At 39.2% G+C, this 21,149-nt stretch overlaps 1 long non-coding RNA gene across 1 annotated transcript in view; it reads right to left on the reverse strand.

Annotated features, from left to right (window-relative positions):
* LOC145716927 (uncharacterized) overlaps window positions 1-21,149 on the reverse strand; it is a 69,952-nt gene that overhangs the window by 1,245 nt on the left and 47,558 nt on the right. The gene's annotated exons all lie outside the window — the stretch shown is intronic.

A 21,149-nucleotide genomic window follows, 5' to 3' on the forward strand; every position in this document is an offset into this window, starting at 1 on the left:
AAAAGGGAAAAAGAAAAATTCAAAAGGAAATAAAAAGACAAAAAGACAGTTAAAAAAAAATTAACTTTAAAAGACTAAAGAATCATGGTAAAAAAGCCGTGAATTCTATGTGCAGTAGTCCCCTAGCGCTGGAGTTCTGCCGTTCTCATTGATCGGTTAACTTGGTCTTGGCTGGCTGTTGTCGCTGATCTTCTGGGGAGCGGCCTGTTGCCGTGGTTTCCAAATGTCTCTGCCGGAGGCGGAATTGTCCCGCCCTTTCCCCTCCCGGCTAAGTAATCTGCTCGGGTATGCTCTCCGGGGCTTTTGTTCCCTGCGAGCTTTCCGTACAGCTTTGGAGGAGGAGAGTGAAAATGGCGGCCTCCCAATCTCTGCCCCGGAGGAGCCGAGAACTCGGGCCCCGCCCCTCAGTGAGCCCCCAGAGAAAAGCCGTCAGTCACTCCCGTCTCCCTGGTCTCCGGCCGCACTCCGTGCTCGCCCGGGCTGTGACCGCGCGTTTCTATCTCTGTCACCCGACCCTGTGTGGAGTCTCCAAACCCAGCAGATCCCCGCGGTGCACTCCTGCGCGGCTCCTCCCGGGGAAGGAAGGTGAGTCTCCCGGATCTGCCGCTTGTTGGGTCCCTGCTGGAGGAGCAGGGGCCCGACTGTGCCGCGGGTCACGGTTTATGGCAACCCCGAGCTGAGAGCCCGCGCCTGGGCTCCGCCTCTGCAGCCGGCTTCCCTGCTCCGATACCTGGGAGCTCTGCCGCACTCAGGCACCCCCAGTCTTTCTGTGACCCCAAGGGTCCTGAGACCACACTGTCCCGCGAGGGTTCCATCCCCCGCTTAGCCACCAGAGTGACGTCCCTCAGCCGAGCAGACTTTTAAAAGTTCTGATTTTGTGCTCCGCGGCTCTATCACTTGCCAGAAGCGGCCGACGGAGGCCCCTCCCCCGCCATCTATCCTCCCGAATATCGCCTCGGATTCACTTCTCCGCACGTCCTACCTTCCAGAAAGTGGTCGCTTTTCTGTTCAGAGAGTTGTTGCTCTTCTGTTCTTCAATCTCCTGTTGAGTTTGTAGGTGTTCAGAATGGTTTGATCCCTATCCAGCTGAATTCCTGAGAGGAGACGAAATCTAGGTCTCCTACTCCTCCGCCATCTTGCTCCGCCCCCCAAGCATGTCCTGCTTTTACCTCATCTTCAATATCATACTGGAGGTTCTACCCAGTGTAATAAAATAAGAAAAAGTAACAAAAAGATATAAGAAACAGAAATGTACAAGTGAAATTGCCATTGTTTATAGATAACATGATTGTGCTAATAGAGAATTATCAAAAGAATCTATATATGAAGCTCTGAAATTAATAAATTTAGGAAGGTAATTGGCTATAAAATCACTATATTAATTATGGTCCTACACACTAACCACAGAAAAAAATTTTAATGAAATTTTAAAACATCATTTACTCTAATAGCAAAACAGAAATCATGTAGCAAAAAATCCATGAAGAAAGCTATATAAGAGCTCTAAAAATAAAAACCCTAGAAAACATTGCTGTGAGAAATTAAAGCATAAACAAATGGAGGCTATATCAAGTTCATGGATTAGAAGACTCAAAAGTGAAGAAAGTTATTCTGTAGATTCAATAAATTACAATTAATATGTAGACGATCCCAATGGAAGGAGTAGTGAAAACTGATACACTGATTTTCAAACAGTTTTCACAGAATAAGAACAAAGTGGGAGTACTTATATTTCCAAATATCAAGGCTTATTATGAAGTAACTACAACAGTGGTATTGGTGTCAGAATAGACAAATAGAACACAACAGAGGAGCCAGAGAGAACCATATGTTTATAGTCACCTGGTTCCTCTTTGCAGTATAGTGGGGGGAAAGAATGCTCTTTTCAATAGGTACAGTTGGATCAATTGAATATCCATAGAGATTTTTAAAAAGAACCTTTACCTCACACTTCACACTGTACATAAAACCATTTTCTAGTGGGTCGAAGACTTACACACAAAACATAAAACAATAAAGATTCAAAATATAAAAGAATATCTTTTTTTTTTAAAGATTTTATTTATTTATTTGAGAGAGAGAGAATGAGAGCACGAGAGGGAAGAGGGTCAGAGGGAGAAGCAGACCCCCCGCTGAGCAGGGAGCCCGACGTGGGACTTGATCCTAGGACTCCAGGATCATGACCTGAGCTGAAGGCAGTTGCTTAACCAACTGAGCCACCCAGGCGCCCCTAAAAGAATATCTTCATTGTCTTGGGGGTATGCAAAAAATTCTTTTAAACACTAACCATATAGAAGTACAGAAACAGTAACCATAATACAGAAGATTGATAAATTCTTTTTGATTGAATTTAAGAACTTCTCTTAATAAACTTAACAGATAATGAAAATTCAAGTCACAGAGTAGAATTATGTTCACAATAATAGAGCCAAAAATAAGGAAATCCTGCAAATTAACAAGAAAAAAACCCCAGAAAATCTTATGTAAGAAAGACAAATGACAAAGAAAGACAAACTGAGCCTGGGTGGCTCAGTTAAGCGTCTGCCTTCAGCTCAGGTCATGACCCCAGGGGCCTGGGATCAAGTCCCATGTGGGGCTCCCTGCTTCACAGGAAGTCTGCTTCTCCCTCTGCCCCTCTCCCCACTCGTTCTCTCTCTCTCTTTTAAGTAAATACATAAACTCTTTTAAAAAAATGGACAAACATTTCCTAAACAGGTAATAAGCACATGAAAGGGTAATCAGTATCATTAGCCACTAGGATAATACAAATTAAAACTACAATGAGATATCACTACATGACCACTAGAATGTATAAAATTTAAGGGGAAAAAAAGATAAAACCAAGTGTAGAGGAGAATACAGAGCAACAGAAACTCATTCACTGCTAAAGGGAGTATAAACTTCTGTCTGGCAGTCTGACATATGACCATATGATACAGCAATTCCATTTCTAAGTACCAATGAAAAAGCATACATATATGCAGCAAAAGATATGTATAAGAGGGATCATAGCAATATTATCCAACATAAAAATGAAAATCAATCTAAATGCTCAATAATAAAATGAATAATAAATTGTGCTATATTGTACAATAGCATACTAGCAGTAATGAAAAAGAACAAGCTACTGCTACATGCAACATGGATGAACATGACAGGTACAATGTTGAATGATAGAGCAGAGACAAAAGACTACATATTTAATTCTATTTATATAAAATTCTAATACAGGCAAAACTAATACGTTGTGATAGAAGTCAAAATAGCAGTTGTATTTGGTGAGAAAGTCATGATTGGGAGGGTGCATGAGAGAGACTTCTGGAAGTTGGTAAATTTGATCTGAGTCATGGTTAACAACTGTGTACATAAGTAAAATTTATTGAGCTGGATTTGTGTATCTTATAGTATGTATGCTATACCTCACTACTAAAGTAAACAAACCAACAAATAAATGAATAACTTAAACAAAAGAGAAAATTGAGGAATGCTTATTCATTCTTCTCCTATCTCAGCTGATGAGATGGAACATCTTGGCTGATTATAGGGACATTACAATTTTATGTCTCATACTTAATGTTTTCATGAGGTTCCTAAAATAAGAAAATGAGACTCTCCAATCCAGACCAAAGAGCATGGTGGGGCAAAGGAGAACTCAGTGTGTTGCTAAAGGAGAGAAAATGATCTCTGAGCGGAGCTTACAGTGGGGGATTGTCTCTTACATTATGTTGCATGATCCTTAATGGTAGTGATAGTAAAATACTCATCTCAGCACACCCAAGTGTGTATGTAGCAAAGTACCTAGAACATAGTAATAATTTAAGCTGATATTTATTCAGGGCTTACTCTGTACTCTGTGCAGGATTCTTATAAGTATGATCTCAATTAATTCTCACAAAAACCTGTGAGGTAGCTAAGATTTTGTCCCCATTTTAAGCTGATAAAACTGAGACTTATGGTAACTACTTCACATGCCAAATCATCCAGTTTTTGTGAGTGATGCGCCTGGGTGGCTCAGTTGGTTAAGCATCTGCCTTGGGCTCAGGTCGTGATCCCAAGGTCCTGGGATCAAGCCCCACATCAGGCTCCCTGCTTAGCGGGAAGTCTGCTTCTCCCCCTCCCTCTGCTGCTCCCTCTGCTTGTGCTCTCTCTCTTAAAAGAATAAATCAAATCTTAAAAATAAACAAATAAATAAGAAAATCCAAGGCATTACAAATCTTGAGACTATGTGTATAACTATCATACTTCTAAGAAAGCAGTTGGGTATATGAGGCAGGAATCTTCTCTATATCTCCCAATTATAGAATTGAAAACAATCCATTTATTTATTAAGTTTAAACTCTGGAATTCCTCCTCCCTAGGCTGTAAGATCCTTGAGGCAGGGATAATATTTTATTCATCAATGAGTCCCCATTTTCTACCACAGTGCGTGGCTCATAATAGATGATGAATCTAATAAAGATTTGTTCAGTGAGGTGGCTTGATTTGCCATGGTTCTAGGGTTACTATAGAATCTATCCATTCCTATACATGTGTTTGTAAGTAAAATGGAAATTGCCTCTCACAGGGAACTTTACAAGGTAATATGAATATTCACAGAGTCCTGATGCAAATTGTGGGAACTTGATGGTATCTGCTAAATCCGAAATTAACAACTGCTCCAGAAAGAAAAGAAAGAAGAGGAAAGGAGACAGGAGAGGAGAGAGAAGAGGAGAGAGAGAGAAGGAAGGATGGAAGGAAGGAAGGAAGGGAAAGGAAAGGAAAGGAAAGGGAAAAGGAAAGGAGAAGAGAAGAGAAGAAGTGACCTAGTGATTGCTTGAGAATGTAACTGAAAGTATTTTTATATAGTCTGCGGCGTAAAAGCAAACTTTAAGATTCTGAACAAAATTCCTTCACTCTGTTACCACATTTTCCACTTTCTCATTGGAGTGATGATTTCTTAATGCAGTGTTTTTGTGTTTCCTGGACACTCTTTGTGTTCTGAAGATAAGCTGTCAACACAATCTCAGAGAGTCTTTTGGAAAGGAAAGAATACTTGGGGATACTACCTCTGCCTAGAACCCTGCCAGGAGATACATGCCCTAAAAATGTCCCTTTTCCACCAACTCTGTCCTTGGAGAGGAACCAATTTTTCTTGCTTTTAGAATGCATAAGTTATACAGAGATGCCTGGATGAAGACTTTAGCACATCATCCCAGGAATACCTTGGTCTTTGGTTTGGCAAAACATCATCACTGGAGGTGGTAACAGCTGTGCAACAATTTATGGGCGTGGCATGGGGTCTGGCAGCTGCTTTTATTTTTTCCCCTTCTGGAAGCTTGTTTCCTTTGAGTCATTTTTTGATTGTGATGGATTTATTTTCTGTTGTGTATTCATTCCAAAGATCTTGGGCAATCTTTTTTCTTTTTTTTTAAAGATTTTATTTATTTATTTGAGACAGAGAGAATGAGATACAGAGAGCATGAGAGGGAGGAGGGTCAGAGGGAGAAGCAGACTCCCTGCCGAGCAGGGAGCCCGATGCGGGACTCGATCCCGGGACTCCAGGATCATGACCTGAGCCGAAGGCAGTCGCTTAACCAACTGAGCCACCCAGGTGCCCTTGGGCAATCTTTTTTCAAGATTCATGAAAACAAAGATTCATGGTCAGATGAAAAAGGGTGTTTAACATCTGTCAGAACCTATGTTCCTACACATTTTTATGGCACATATTTGGCATTCTAAAAAGTTATGTAATATTTATGATGACACAGAAATCTCTAAATTATAGCATTCAATGGCTGATCCATTCATAGGTAAAATTTTAATGTACTAGAAGATTCAGGTTATCCTCTCCTGTATTGGTATGATTATTTAAATGAAACCTATGTTACTTCTTCAATATGAAGAAGTACTGCAAAAAAGGGAATATATAACTTAAGGAAAAATTATTTATTTTCTAATATTAACAAATATGGAGCATGATTTCAGGTTAAAATTAAAACCTTCCTCATCTCAGGGAACCAGTAAGACTTCAAGATAGGACATGTCCTGTTCACTTCTACCTGTGAGTTATTGTGGGAGAGTCATTTTTTTTTAATAATAGTTGCTTCTAAGTAGGTTACTGAATTTTTTCTTTTCTGAAATTCTATATAAAAAATTCAAAATATTTTTACCTCGGTAGATCTGTTTATTAATAGCAATTTATAAGAATTAATTCACAGAATTCCTCTCTCTTTATCATGAAAAATGTAGATGTAATGTGAGAAAGGGGCTAGGAAAACGTAGCTAACAACTTACCCCCCCCCCCCCACCACCATGTTGTGAGTTAGGTCAGGTTTGCTTTTGACACCCTTTCATTTTCCCTTTGATTCCCTCAGTAATAGTTAAGCTTTTTAGTTGTAAGCAATAGAGAAGACCCTAACATAAATAGCAAAGAGCTGATTAGGATATAAACATAAGGCATAATGTAAGGGAGTGATACCAAGAAACCCCCATTAGAAGATTATGAAGAATGGGCAAAGCATGAGGGAAGTCTGCTGAACTAGCAAGAAAAGGACAAAAACTAGGTAATTTCAAATAGTCTCTGTATCAGGAACTAAAGAAAAGTGTTTAGGGAACAGCAGACTGCTGAGGCTGAGGGCAGTTCTAGCTATTTATCAGTGGTTTGTGATTTGGGGGAAGAGATATGAGTGGTCTAGATTGGGTCACATGCCACCCATTGATCAGGGTAAGGCAGAAAATCTTGACTGACATCAAGAATCAAACAGCTATTACAAGGGAAGCAGACCACTCCAGAATTCAACAGCTTGAAATCGTAGTCATTTATTTCCTCAGGCATCTACAGACAGGCTGGGGGTCAGCTGATCTAAGCTGGGCCTAGCTGTGTGGCTCTGCTTAAAGACTGGGTTAGGTGGTAAAGATAACGTCACATATATTCCTTCAGGGGCCCAGATAAGGGGCAGGAGCTATATGGAAGAGGTTCTTCTCACAGGAAAGTACAAAAGTGCAAGTCCTACCATATGAGCAGTGTTGAAGTCTCCACTCACATCATATCTGCTAACATTCCATTGGACAAAGCAAGTCATGTGGCCAAACCCAATGTCAAATGATGGAAAAGTACACTCTGCTTTTTGTGGGAGTGACAGCCGAATCAACTGACAACAGGGATGCAAAAAAAGGGTGCAAAAAGGAGTCAATAATTAAATTGGGCTAATTACCCAAGAATCAAAAAAATAATTACCGTAAAAGAAATCTGTTTTTACCAAAAAAAAAAAAAAAAAAAGGATGCTTGATAGCAAAAAGAAATGAGCCCAACAAATGACTAATTCTGAAAGGTCTTGTTTTCACCTGGTTCTTACAAATTGCAGTTTTAGGTGGTTCCTCTCATTTCACCTTCATACACCAATAAGACTCCAAGAACCAACAAAATCGTGGCAGTGATGTGACCAGTACTTTAAGATATAAGTAGAAGTGGTCAAATCACTGCTAGATAATGTGCCTCCTTTCAGGAACAACTTTGCAAGTAATTGTGATTTCAACACATTGTGAAAAAAAAGTCGTATAGAAGAAGGAATTGTTACTTGCTATATAGAACCTGTGAGCATCCAAACTGCTGATAAACTAGTCCAAAGCAACAAGTCCAGCTGTTTGGGCTGTTTGTGTTGCCTAGTTCAGCACTAGCCACTTCTAAAGGATGGCTGGGTAACAATGGGTATTACTGTTCTGTGCTTTACCTTGCCTGGGGAGTGCTAATGGAACTTGGACATCAGACTTTAGTGAATCAAAGGGTCCCCTAATGCTGGTCCTCAAATCTAGGCTGGGGTGGCTACATCAAATCATATATTCAGATTCTAGGGCTCCATTCCTAATTAAGTATCCTAATTAAGTATGTCTCGTGTTAAAGCCCCTAATATTGATTTTTCTTCTGACATTCCAGAACTCTCTCAAGTGATTTCAAGGTTTATCCAGGTTGAGAATCTACTTAGTCCAATGCTTTAAGTATGAAAAAAACTGATACCCAGAGTGGATGTCAGTATGACTTTCTTTCCTATGTCATACAAGCTGGTTTGTCTGTTGTCAGAACTTGGACTAGTACTTGCTCTACTCTCCTGTCTCCCAGTCCAGTGCTCATTCCTCTACATCCTGCTGTCTCCTTCACAGGAACACCCAGAATACATCATGCTGATCTGAACTTCTGGAGAGTGAACCCCATCCCCTCCCCATTCTCAGGCACATCAATTCCTTTCACTCTGAAGCGCATGTAGATGTAGATATGCTTGCATACTTATGTAGACTTCATTGCTCATGGTTGCTAGAGAAGTGAGCTAAGACCATTTTTAAATGAAACCTCCAAATCTTTTTTGCCCCATAGGCACAGATTATAAGCTAAAGGTCACTGTGATAAGGGAGACAGCAGCAGGTCCATGGAAAAAACCTCCAGAGCAAAATCATCAACCCTTAATGGAATGTGAATTGAAAGCCAAGAACTGCTAGTGCAAAGAAAGAGATGGAAAGTAGATGAAAGAAGGACAGAGGGGAGTGAGCATGAGGTGACAGTGCAGAGGGCTTGTGGTAGGCCTGGGCAGCCTGTCAGCCAACAGGTCAGGACTCATAGCCTGGCATGCAGGATAAGATAGAGGTGAGAGACAGCCACCGCAAAGGAAGAAAGATGGTCTTCAGGAAGGGAAGATATGCTTAAAATTAAACACAGGGGAGGAAAAGGGTGTTTACAGTTTTCTGAGATGAGATTCAAGGCTGAAGTCATCGTTTGGCAGCCAAACCAAAGAAATTTGGTTTCCCTCTGAAAGATTTATGTCTTCTGGGGTTGAGAAATATGTCTGGCTGCCAATATTTCATAAAGCAACATAGAAAGAAATACTACTACTTTAGTGTTTGGTTTGGGACTTTTCACCTTTGTTTGGCAAGATATTTTTCATTTTGAAAGAGAGAGAACAATTCAAGTCAGCTTCCTATGAAGATCTCAATGCTCTTTGCCTAAATTATCTGGTGGTTCATAATGTTTTACCTACCTACATACAAATATTTTAAATGGTGAATTAAACCTGTTGATGTGCATTCACAGAATCTGTAAAACTGGTAACCTCTCTGTTCCAAAATGCTTTGCGATAATATCACCTTCAAAGAGAATGAAAACAAATGTAACCAAACCCTTTGGGAATTTTGTATAGTAGTTGGGGGAAACAAAACTCAGAGCCAGCTCTGCCATTTGCTATTTGTGTGACCTTGAGCAGTTACTCAACCTCACTGTGCCACAGATTCCTTATCTGGCCAGTGGAAATAATAAAAGAATCTACTTCATAGGGTTGCTGAGGGGATGAAATGACTTCAGCTCTTAGAACAATGCTTGGCACTCAAAAAGGATTCATTGTTATTATTACATATTCTGGAATTTCTGAGAACTCCCAATTTCAAATATTCTCTGTCACTGCAGTCATATATCATGGAAAAATCCTAAAAATGCCAACTAACTACACTTTTAGATTACCTTTTTTGCTTAGTGGCAGACTACTGAAACAATGGGGAGAGGAAAATTTTCTGCAATCTTCTCCAGCCCTAAACCATGTCACCCCCATTGTTGTAATCATTGAACTACAACCAACTCTTTGTATATAGCCACCCAGAGTTTTATATCCCCCTTTTTTTTTCTTCATTCTCAGGGACATTTTTCTCTGGGATAGTCATCTGCATGCTCTAGCTACAATTTCCCCCACAGCCTGTGTCTGCCAGCTTATCTTTCCTTCTTCTGCCTCTTTCTCCCTTCCTTTCCCATCCCCTCTCCCTCTTTCTCTTTCCTTATTTCTTTCCCACCCTTCCTTTCTCTCTCCTCTCCTTCCTTCCAGAAGTCTTTGGGTCCCTGGTCTCCTCTAGCCTCTATTCATTTTCTTTCCAATTCCCCAGTGTTAACCTATATTCAGGTATTATCCAGATAGATGTTAATTTCTCCTCCCCGCCTGCTCTTTAAATATTCCTTCATGTCCTCAATGTCCTTGTCATCCAGCCCTTCTGCTGTGCTCTGCCTCTAGTTCTTTCTCAAAAGTTTTCTCTATTTCCCAGGCAAATAGACAAGTATATGTAGTCAATAGACGGTACTTGAACAACTGATAAGCAATCTAGGTTCTTCTCTTGGTTCTTTTATTTGCCATCTGAGTGACCTTGGCCAAGGCACTTAAACCACCTGTGCTTCATTCTCCACATAGGTTCATTCTGTGCTTTGAGTACTCATGGAGATGCTACAGGCTCATATGAGGCAGAATAAGTCAAGCAATATGTTCAAGTGCCATATATTATTATTTATTTAATGTCACCATTGTCCCATTCCTCCTGGTAGTCTAGATATCCTATTCACTTGCAACTGATAGAAGTGGTAGTTTCTACTTTTAGCCCTATTATCATTCCTGTTGGTAATGATGGCACCCTGATCCTTTTTCCCCCCACCCCAAAACCTCTTTCTTCCCCCACATATTGTTTACACCAATACTTTCAAATCACTCAGTTTGACAAACTGCTTCTTATTCTTATGTTTATGACCCCTCCTCACGTGCTGTTATTGCTGCTTTCCATCTGTCTGGTGACCATTTATTATACTTCAGAACCCAGCTCAGGTATCTTATGTGAAATCCTCTCTGTGAGTGACATATATCTATTGTCATCTATTTCATTTCAGTTCGAAATTGTTTACCTTCATATCTGTCACTCCTACTAAACTTTGCCCTTCTCAGAAGAGGCCTGTTATCCTGACGTCCCAGCACATTACAGTATGTCTCTCACTTTGTTGAACTGAAGTATAAGTTTAAGTTATCTTTTTCTGATCATGTGAATATGGACTTACATTGGTTTTGGAATTCTACAACTTGGATTCAGGCTCTGGCCAGCCATGGATATTGGCTGCCTGACCATGACCAAGTCATTTAACCATTAAGAAAGCCAGTTTTCTTTTGTGTAAATGGGGACAGTGACACCCCTATTTACTGAACACTCACCGTTTGATGGAACTGTGCATTTGCTCATTTATCTTATCTCATTCAGTTCTTAAAATTGCCCTGTCATGTACCTATTATTGTTCCCATTTTACAAATAAGAAAGCTGAGCCTGGACAACTAAAATAATCACATAACTAGAATCCTTGCTTCCACTCATTGTTCTTCAATATACTTTGTTACAGGGGCGCCTGGGTGGCTCAGTTGGTTAAGCGACTGCCTTCGGCTCAGGTCATGATCCTGGAGTCCTGGGATCGAGTCCCACATCAGGCTCCCTGCTCAGCAGGGAGTCTGCTTCTCCCTCTGACCCTCCTCCCTCTCATGCTCTCTGTCTCTCTCTCATTGTCTCTCTCGCAAATAAATAAAATCTTAAAAAAAAAAAATTAAAAAAATATATATATACTTTGTTACAGTATCAAGGGTGATCTTTTAAAATCATCAAATAAATAATGTTATGCTCCTTGCAAAAAAAACCCCTCCTCTGGCTTAATTGCATTTAGAGAGAGAGAAAAAAAAAAAAAGAAATCTAAATGTCCTCCTCTGTTCTGTAAGTCTCACAAATGATCTGGATTCTAATTACCTCTTGGATTTCATGCTCTACTTTCCCCCTCCTTCACAGCACTCAGGACACTGGCTGAGTCGCTTTTTCTGGAACAGGTAAGCTCTTTCCCATCATAGAGCGGTTGCATGTGCTGTTTCTCCTGCCCCAGCAGAAGATCTCAGCTCCCTTCCAGTAGATCCTTACATGGCTGACTCCTTCTTCTCAATCAAGTCTTAGATCAAATGGTACTTCCTTAGAGTAGTTTTTCCTAAAACCCGATCCCATGTAGCCCCACCTCCATTACTCTCCACTTCATTACCCTATTTGATTTTCCTCAGAGCACTCATGCAATCTAAAAATCATTAACTTTATTGCCTGCCTCCTGTATTTTCAGTGGCTAGCATAGCAGATTCAAAATGTATTTGTTAAAAGAATGAATTGCCCAAAGCCAACTCAGCCAAGAGGGGTGGAACTAGGATTTGAACCCAAGACTGTCTGACTCTGACATTCATATGCTTAACCAGTGTATTCTTTCCCTGCCTCAGCCATAAGGTTATCCAGAAGAAACAGTAGGCTAATATAGGAGACATGCTTTGTAAATTCCAAGGGTTATGCCATTATGAGTGGCAGAGTTGTGGTATTCTGTCCTTCAGTATCCTTTGCTGGATGCCACACATATTCAGACTCTTCATTCTCAAGAGTCATCACCAATGTGAGGAAAAAAGGCTATTGGCTATAAGAACCCCTTCTACTGATATCCCTTTATGAATTGCTGGTGACATATATGGGAATGTCTTTTACTTTTACTTTTCTTTTACTTTCACTCTTGGCCAGACCCTTGCTAATCCTACCCTTGTCTTCTACACTCTTGACCTTGCCTTCCTTTATGCCATTAAGGGAAAATTTACTGAAACACCTTCCATTTATTCTCCAATCCATATCTAACACATTCTATTTTCATAGACATTGTAGGTCTCTGTTCAATCCCTGACTATGCCATATCCCTGCAGAGGGCTTAGAGAAACAAATCAATCCAAGTTAGAGTTAGAATGAACAGTGGGGAGTCCTAATCCTTAAGGCCCCCGTCTCCCATTAGAAAACTGAAGCATATAGGTTAGTTCACCTGAAATCAACAACACAGCTAGCTGATGGTGGAGCCAAAATAAAAACCTGGTCCTCAAGAGCTCCTTCGCTGAAACCAGTTTGGTTTATTTATTTGTTTTGATAGAATATCATTTTATAAATTTCCATTTTGATTATGATTTATTGAAGAAAAATTATTTTTACATCCAAATTATTATTATAATATATAGTAGCAACCCATATACTTTATCTTTGTATTTGTAAAAGCCACCAAATTTCAAAAGCAAATAATTTGTTTTAATATTAGTGGCATGAATTAATGTCCCTTCACTATATTCCTTTGAATTCTTAAGCTACAATAAGTGTCATTTTAGGATTTGCTAAGATCAAAAGTTTTTAGAATAACCTAATACTTAGATACTTGAATAATTCTGTTGTTTTCCAAGCAAAATATGGAGTATGCCTTTTAAAACCTACTAATTGCAAAATGTATATTTTTATTTATTTTGAAGTTGTGAATATTTTTGGAAATAGGCCGTAGCTTCCTCGTGCTTTGAAACTTTGGGCTCTGCCTTGCTAGTGACTGTCTTTAAAGGATGAAAACAGTGTGAAGAAACCAGAGAGGGAGACAACCCATGAGAGACTCTGGACCCCAGGAAACAAACTGCGGGAAGGGGGGTGGGGATGGGGTAACCGGGTGATGGGTATTAAGGAAGGCACGTGCTATGTAGAGCACTGGGTGTTATACGCAACTAATGAATCATTGAACACTACATCAAAAACTAATATGTTGGCCAACTGAACATAATAAAAACAAAAGGATGAAAACACTGAAACAAGGATGACATATGTAGTCAAAGCATAAAGTATTACTCTTTAGAAATACAGTTGTTTCAGCAATTAGATCATAGAACTTAAAAATAAAATTTGCGGGGGCCTAGGTGGCTCAGTCTGTTAATCATCTGCCTTAGGTGCAGGTCATGATCTCAGCACCCTGGGATCAAGCCCAGCCTCCTGGGATTGAGCCCCGCATAGGGCTCCCTGCTCAGCGAACAGTGTGCTTCTCCCTCCCCATGCTCTTGTACTCTTGCTCATGCTCTCTCTCTCTCCCTCTCAAATAAATAAATAAAATCTTAAAAAAAAAAAAAAAGATTTGTGAAGGTTTCCTTATCTGAATGTCCAAATCATTTTTCTCTCATTCAGAGAAAACAAGTTCTTGTCCATATAGCAAATATATTGAGTGGTGGAGACTGAAAAGGGGAAAGAAAAAATTCCCTGGCCTTCCAAATCTCCTTTCAAGACATTCCTTTTTGGCATAGGTATACTGTATTAGTCTGCACACACCCACCAAACTTTCCACAAGTACTGATAAGGAAGTTTTGAACTTCACCAAGCTCTTTCCTTATATTGAAAAAAAAAATGTTTTTTATTTTTTTCCCCATCATTTTTAGTCAATGAAACTACTTTCTCCTCTCTATAGGAAGTAGATTATTATGTTTGAGTCATAGATCATTGCTATTACTAATACATAATGTCATTTGGAGCATACTCACGCCCTAGAAAGTGTCCAAGTTTATAATGTCTACTTGAATTTTTCCAGAGAACATTTGTCATTTCATTCAAGAGCAGGCCTATGGGTAATCATTTAATCAAAACTACTGCAGTGATTGCTACTTGTGCAGAAAATTATAAAGCTACAGCAGGAGTAAAGCCCAGATTGCCAAGTTTAAATGGGCACTGCTTTTTTGTTAAGTGTTGGGTTAGAATGAATACCACATCCTTAAATTTGGAGGAAACTGAAGAAAGAGAATCATTCTTTGGTCAGAACCACATTTCCTAATTTTCATTTCCTCTATTTTATTTACACAAAAATACATAATGAAAATTCATAGAAGGCACATACAGAGAACATCTAATTTTGATTCATGCATTTAAAGAAAAGTCTTATTCTAGCCTTGAGGCCTCTGATATATCCTTTTTTTTTTAAGCCAAGATGCAAAAAAATTGAAAAACATTGAATGGGATTTTTATGCCTCATTATGATTTCATACATACTAACCATTAAGTGAAAAAAATAAGTTGAGATGATAGTTTATGAGATATTCAATCCTAATATGTGAACAAGAACTTATTGGGTAGCAGATTAGTATGGAAATAACTGCTCTTCTGGAAGGAAGCTTTGTTTTGTGTTAAAAACTCTGTAACTTATGCTTTTATATATATAATTCTTTCATTGTCTCTAATGGACATAAAGTTTAATATATTGTTAACTCAGAGAATAGTTGGTTATATATACTGGAGAAAGTAAACACAGTTCCTTAAAGGGTAATACAGTGAGGTCATACTCTCTAAAGAAATTTTAACAATAACTGTTTGGACCTACTATTTATTTTCTTTTCCAATAGCATTCTTTAAAAAATGAACTCAACTTTTAAGTTAGAAAGTGGCTTTCTCAAATGCTGATCTAAAAAGCACGTCAAGGGACGCCTGGGTGGCTCAGTCAGTTAAGCGTCTGCCTTGGGCTCAGGTCATGATCCCGGGATCCTGGGATGGAGTCCCACATTGGGCTCCCTGCTGAGAGGGTAGCCTGCTTCTCCCTCTGCCTGCCGCTCCCCCTGCTTATGTGTGCACTCACTCTCTCTTGCTCTCTGACAAATAAATAAAATCTTTAAAAAAAATAATAAAAAGCAGGTCAAAATTGGTACTCACAAAAGAGGAATTCAGCTTTCATTTATGATTAATGAAATGATGGGTGATATATGATTGACACTGGATCTTATAACAGCAACATATATTTTCTGTTTGGAAATAAAGCATGTAAGATTCTGCTGCTATCTCACATTGGCAGAAGAGATGGAAGCTTTAAATCTGTGGCATTTCTTGGTGAGTGATGAAAGACGACATGAATGGGTAGATTTTGGAGGAGCTAACCCACTCTGGGATGATGCAAGCATGTTGATAAAACCTCACTGGCCCACTGCACCAAGACTAGCAGTAAACAAGACTTCCCATGGAGCACATTTCACCACCACAAGAAAGGATTTGTTTCTGACAGGAAATCGTCCTAACAAGTTTCTTGTCCAAATTTAAATATAGGTCTTCAGGCTTTAAGGCCATGCTGCTAAAATTTAGTCCGTGTGAATTTCCATACAGCAGTAAAGAAGTTCTCTGTATCCATCATCTGGATGGATATTTGATCTGTGTAGCTCAAAGCTGAAGAAGTAGACTCAAACTTATTCTGACCATGGGCAGCAGGAGAACCAAGCTGATCAGAGGGCAGAGACCTGCAGTTCAGCTAAGTTGAAGACCTATTTGCCAGGAATATAGTTCACTCACACCACAAATTATATCCAGGAGAACAGCTAAATCAGGGAAGAGTAAGCAAGAAATGTGGAGCTAAACAAGCTAGAGGTTAAGTACTTGAAATCAGCAAAAAGAAAAAGGAAAATGGAAGTACCATTGTATGATGGTTGAAAGTCAAACAGAGCTGGATTCAAACTTCAGCCCTGCCTCTCTCTGGCTGAGAGAATTTGGACAACTGTGATTACATTATTTGCTGAAAATATTAGCTGTCCTTCTCTATTAGGTACCCCCTTGTGAGGTCCCTCCTTGTAGGAGGAGTCCCCTCTACACCCACTGATGTCAGGGTTGGCCTTGTGACTTGCTTGGACAATAGAATATGAACAGAAGTGAAGAAAATCATGTCCAAATAGAAGATTTAGGATCAGTTCCATGCTTTTTCTTCACTGTTCTTTTCCCTCTGCCATGAGAAGGGTATGTTGCAGATAAGGTCTGCTCCTTCAGCCTGGATCCCAGAATAAGGATGGCTTGTGGGGAGAGACAGCCAAATCAGAGACCTACAGCTGACATTTATTGTGAATCTATGCTGTTAGCCACTGAAATTTGAAGTAGCTTGTCACTGTAGCATAACCTGGCAAAAACTGACTAACATAGCAAGTCAGACAGGGTCCTCATCTGTGAAATCAGGAGATAGTTATTACGAAGAGAAAATGGGATGATATTTGGATATTTTGTGTTTTCTTGGCAGCATGTCATAAATAGTGGTTGTTATTATTCTAGGAGGCCCAGGCCAGGAATCTGGAACAAAGGATCAGGAATCCAGAAGAACTAGGCAGGAATTGATGAAGACCACAGGTCAAGGATCTACATGAGATGTTGGAATTTAGCTGGAGGCACAAGTAACAGACTCTGGAAGGTGGAGTAGAGGGTTATTGGAGCAGAAAGTATAGCACCTGATGATGAGCCAACTGCCCTCTAAGGCACACACTTTGTAAGGGTTTTCCATGAAGACCAAAGCCACCTTGAGAGCATAGTCAAATCCAGGCCATCTGGTGGAGACAAATATCAGATAGTAGGCACTTACTGACATGAGTTTTACATGAGGCATATCTTTACAAAATAAACTTCTTATTTGTTCCCAAATATGTTTTTTCACTCTTAGTGTTATTTGGTTATATTATGGTTATGTCTGAAGTTCAACAATAACAAAATCCTCTCCTTATGGATTGAATTATCATTTTTATGAAAGCTACATCATTTATATATCTAAAATTATTTTTAAAATAGTAAACAAATTTTAAATCTATTAACACTGAAACTTACGTACTTACTGTGATTGATATGGTTGGTTTTGATGGTAATGATGAAGAAATATTGTGTTGCTGGTGGATACTGCATCAATCATGCGGGTTTCTTCCTGTAAATTATTTAGAGGGGAAAAACTTATCAGCTCTTTTCCCTTGACATAGGACAACTGATACAAGACAATGAGGCTCAACTAGGCCTAATGTGTTTTTTGGGGTAGGGCACATTTTACCACTAGAATGATTTTGTGGAGCCAGAGGGCAAAAGCCAGGAGTCCAAATCAGTCATCCATTGAAAGTGTTTCAGTTGGTTTTCAGTACTGGCCTCACGTTAGAATCACCTGGGGCAATTAAAGCTGATACTCAGACTACTCCCAATTAATAAAAAACAAAACCAAAAAACCTCTTGGGGTGGGGACTAGCCATCACAAATACAAAACAAAATTCCCCAGGCGATTCTAGTATGCACCCAAGGTTGAGAACCATTGAGTTAGAGGTGGTGAAGTCCAAAGATAGTTGAGAAATAAGGATGTTTAGAGGAAGAGAGAGACAAGACTACTGACTGGTTCTTCCCAAACTTCAACATGCATAAGAATCACCTGGGTGTCTTGTTAAAATGCAGATTCTGATTCAGTAGGACTGAGGTAGGGTCTGAGCATCTGCAGTTCCTAACAAGCAACAAGGAGAAGCTGCCAGCCTCACGACCATACATGGAGTAATAAGAAATTTGAGGAGACAAGTGGGAATTGTTTTGATTGAATCCTAGGCAACTCAAGCATGAGTGACTCCTTCAGGGCTGTATAGGCGAGCTAGTGTTGGGTAAAACATGCTGTCAGGTGCCCAATAGAAAGAATATAGGGATTTCTCATAAATAAAAGGATGGTTGCCATAGCTTGAATTTATTCTAAGAATTTTGTCTGGGGTGCCTGGCTTGCTAAATTGGAAGAGCATGTGACTCGATCTCAGGGTGATGAGTTCGAGCCCCATTTGGGCGTAAAGATTACTAAAAAAAATAAACTCTCAAAAAAAAAAAAAGAATTTTGTTGGTAACCTTGTGCAGCCAATGATGCACATGGAACTAGAAATTAAACATAAATAGGAACCTTGCATACAAGGTAGGTGCTTTATAAAAACCATTCACTCTAAGATTAGTTAAAGTCGAGGCAGCATAGTGGTACTGATAGACAACCATGACAGGAACCAATTCAGAAGGCAAAATTAAATGATTTTAAATGGCATTTCCAAAACACTGATGTTACTGAGGTCATTTTAGCTGGTCAGACTAAAATGATAAAGACATGATGATAAATTATATTGAATCCCAGAGTAATATTATTTCCTTTTTAACTTTCTTTCAATCCTTTTTATTAGCTTCAGGGGGAAAAAGTATTAGTTCAGATTGTATATCTTTAGTAATTTTCTCACACCTGCTAATTACCTATTTTAACAAAAGGAGAGCATTTCCCAACTCAAAACTATAGCAGGCAAAAAATACGATTGGTTTATTTTTGTTATAATTGTATGGTTACTTTCTACTTTCAGCAAGTGATAGTTTTTGGTTTTGTTTCTGGTAGTGATACATAGTTTTCTTTCAGTATAAATTTTAGTAAATAAAGTTAATTTCTAAAATATTAGTAATACAACAGTGTACAGATACGACAAAAATCATGAAGGTGCTATTTAAATAGTTGAAATTTGGAAAAATCTGGCTTGGAATAAACATGAAACTACATAGAAATCTGTGCTGTTTACAAACTTAGATCCTAACAAAATATTTGCATTGATTTATTTAGCAAAAACTGCACATTGAATAGGCTCATAAAGACAAACCATATTTAATCAACAAATATTTATGGACACAAAAGAGCAAATTTTAAAATTCAAAATGTTTCCCTGATTTTATCTATTTATTTTTTCTGCATATAAACAGTTTTGTGGGTTCAGTTGAATATATCAAACAATTTATTAATTAAAAGATTTAGCAAATATAAGGGCTGTTTTCTAAAAGTGTTTTTTTTTGTTTTGAGGCCCTGTGTACATTTAAAGAAAAAGTAGAAACTTCTTTTTCTTTTTAAGATTTTATTTATTCATTTGAGACAGAGAGATACAGAAAGAGAGAGCATGAGCAAGGGGAGAGGCAGAGGGAGAGGGAGAAGCAGACTCCCCGCTGAGCAGAGAGCCTGACTTGGGGCTCAGTTCCCGGACCCAGAGATCACGACCTGAGCTGGAAGCAGACGCTCAACCATCTGAACCACGCAGGCACCCCAGAATTTATTTTTCTTTATTATATTGTTCAAAATAATATAGGTACCTCCGTCAGTTAAGCATCTGACTCGATTTCGGCTCAGGTCATGATCTCCACAGTGGGCATGGAGCCTGCTTAAGATTCTTTCTCCCTCTCTCTACCCCTCTCCCCCACCCCCACTCATGCTCATTCTTTCTCTCTCTCAAAAAAAAGATAAAAGGTAATTTTCATCTCAATTATTTTGTGTCTAGCCATCAGGCATTATCACAGTCATTTTCTTGATACACAGGTATGATGTTGGAAATATGCCCCTACCCAGTAACCTAGCAAGCTATGTTTGGTTTCAGGGAACCCACATGGTCTTGATAAAATTAATGCAAATAATTAGATCACAGATTCATGAGACAGAATAGTCCTTAAGAAATGAGTTTCTGCTTACATTCAGTTGGGCTGTTTTTTGTCTGTTTGTTCTTACTTTTAGTTCCCTATTGCCATATATACCACACCACAAAATGCACACAATTAATTATACAGTTTCTCCAACTTCCCAAGCTTTACCTCCTGCTATGATCTGAATGTTTGTGTCGCCTGCAAAATTCGTGTGTTGAAATCCTAATTCCCAATGTGATGGTATTAGGCCCCTCATGGATCAGATTAAGGTTCTTATAAAAGAATCCCCACAAAGATCTCTGCCCCTTTCACTGTGTGAGGACACAGTGAGAAATTGGCAGTCAGCATCATGGAAGAGGGCCCTTACCAGACCATGCTAGCACTCTGATTCTGGATTTCCAGCCTCCAGAACTGTGAGAAATAAATTTCTGTTGTTTATAAGCCATTCAGTTTATGGTATTTTTGTAATAGCTGCCTGAATGGACAGACACTTCAGAGTTTCATTCCAGATCATCAGAATTGTATCTGGAGTACTTTGAGAAATGAATCCTCTAGGGCCTCCTTTCCATCCCCTCAACTGATGATAATAAAGATATGGATTAGTAAAGATAGAACTGTAACAAGATGGGAACCTAGTCCCTTAAAGGTTTCTGGAATCTGAAAATGTCTGAACACGTTGGGCAGGCTGGGGCTTGGGCCCACCAGATCCATTTGCATGAGTCAACTCACCTGAAGATGTTCTGATAGGAGTAGAAAAGAGCTGGAGTCAGAGTGCATTGGTTTCCTCTTGTTGCTATAACAATTATCACAAACTTAGTGGTTTAAAACAAGGCAAATTTATTATTTTATAGTTTTCGAGGTCAGAAGTCTAAAATGGATCTCACTGGGCTAAAATTAAGGTGATGGCAGTAGTGCATTCTTTCTGGAGGATCTAGAAGAGAATTCATTTCCTTGCCTTTTCCAGTTTCTAGAAGCTGCCCACAGCCCTTGCTTCGTGGCACTCGGCCATCTCCAAAGCCAGCAATTGTATCCCTCAAGTTCTGCTTTCATCCTCATATCTCCTTATCTGATTCTCTTTTCTTTTCTCCTTCCATGTATAACAGCCCATCAAGATAATTCAGGGTAATCTCCCTATGTTAAAATGAACTAATCAGCAACCTTCATTCCATTCCCAACCTTAATTTCCCCTTGGCATGTAACATAACATATTCATAGGTTCTGGGAGTTAGGGTGTGGACATTTTGTTTTGTTTTGTTTTGTTTTAAAGATTTCAGTTAGTTATTTGAGAGAGAGAAAGAGATCACGAGCGGGGG

This window comes from Leptonychotes weddellii, chromosome 14 (assembly GCF_054177405.1).
Source record: "Leptonychotes weddellii isolate Sample4059 chromosome 14, ASM5417740v2, whole genome shotgun sequence".
In the NCBI taxonomy this organism is placed as follows: domain Eukaryota; kingdom Metazoa; phylum Chordata; class Mammalia; order Carnivora; family Phocidae; genus Leptonychotes; species Leptonychotes weddellii.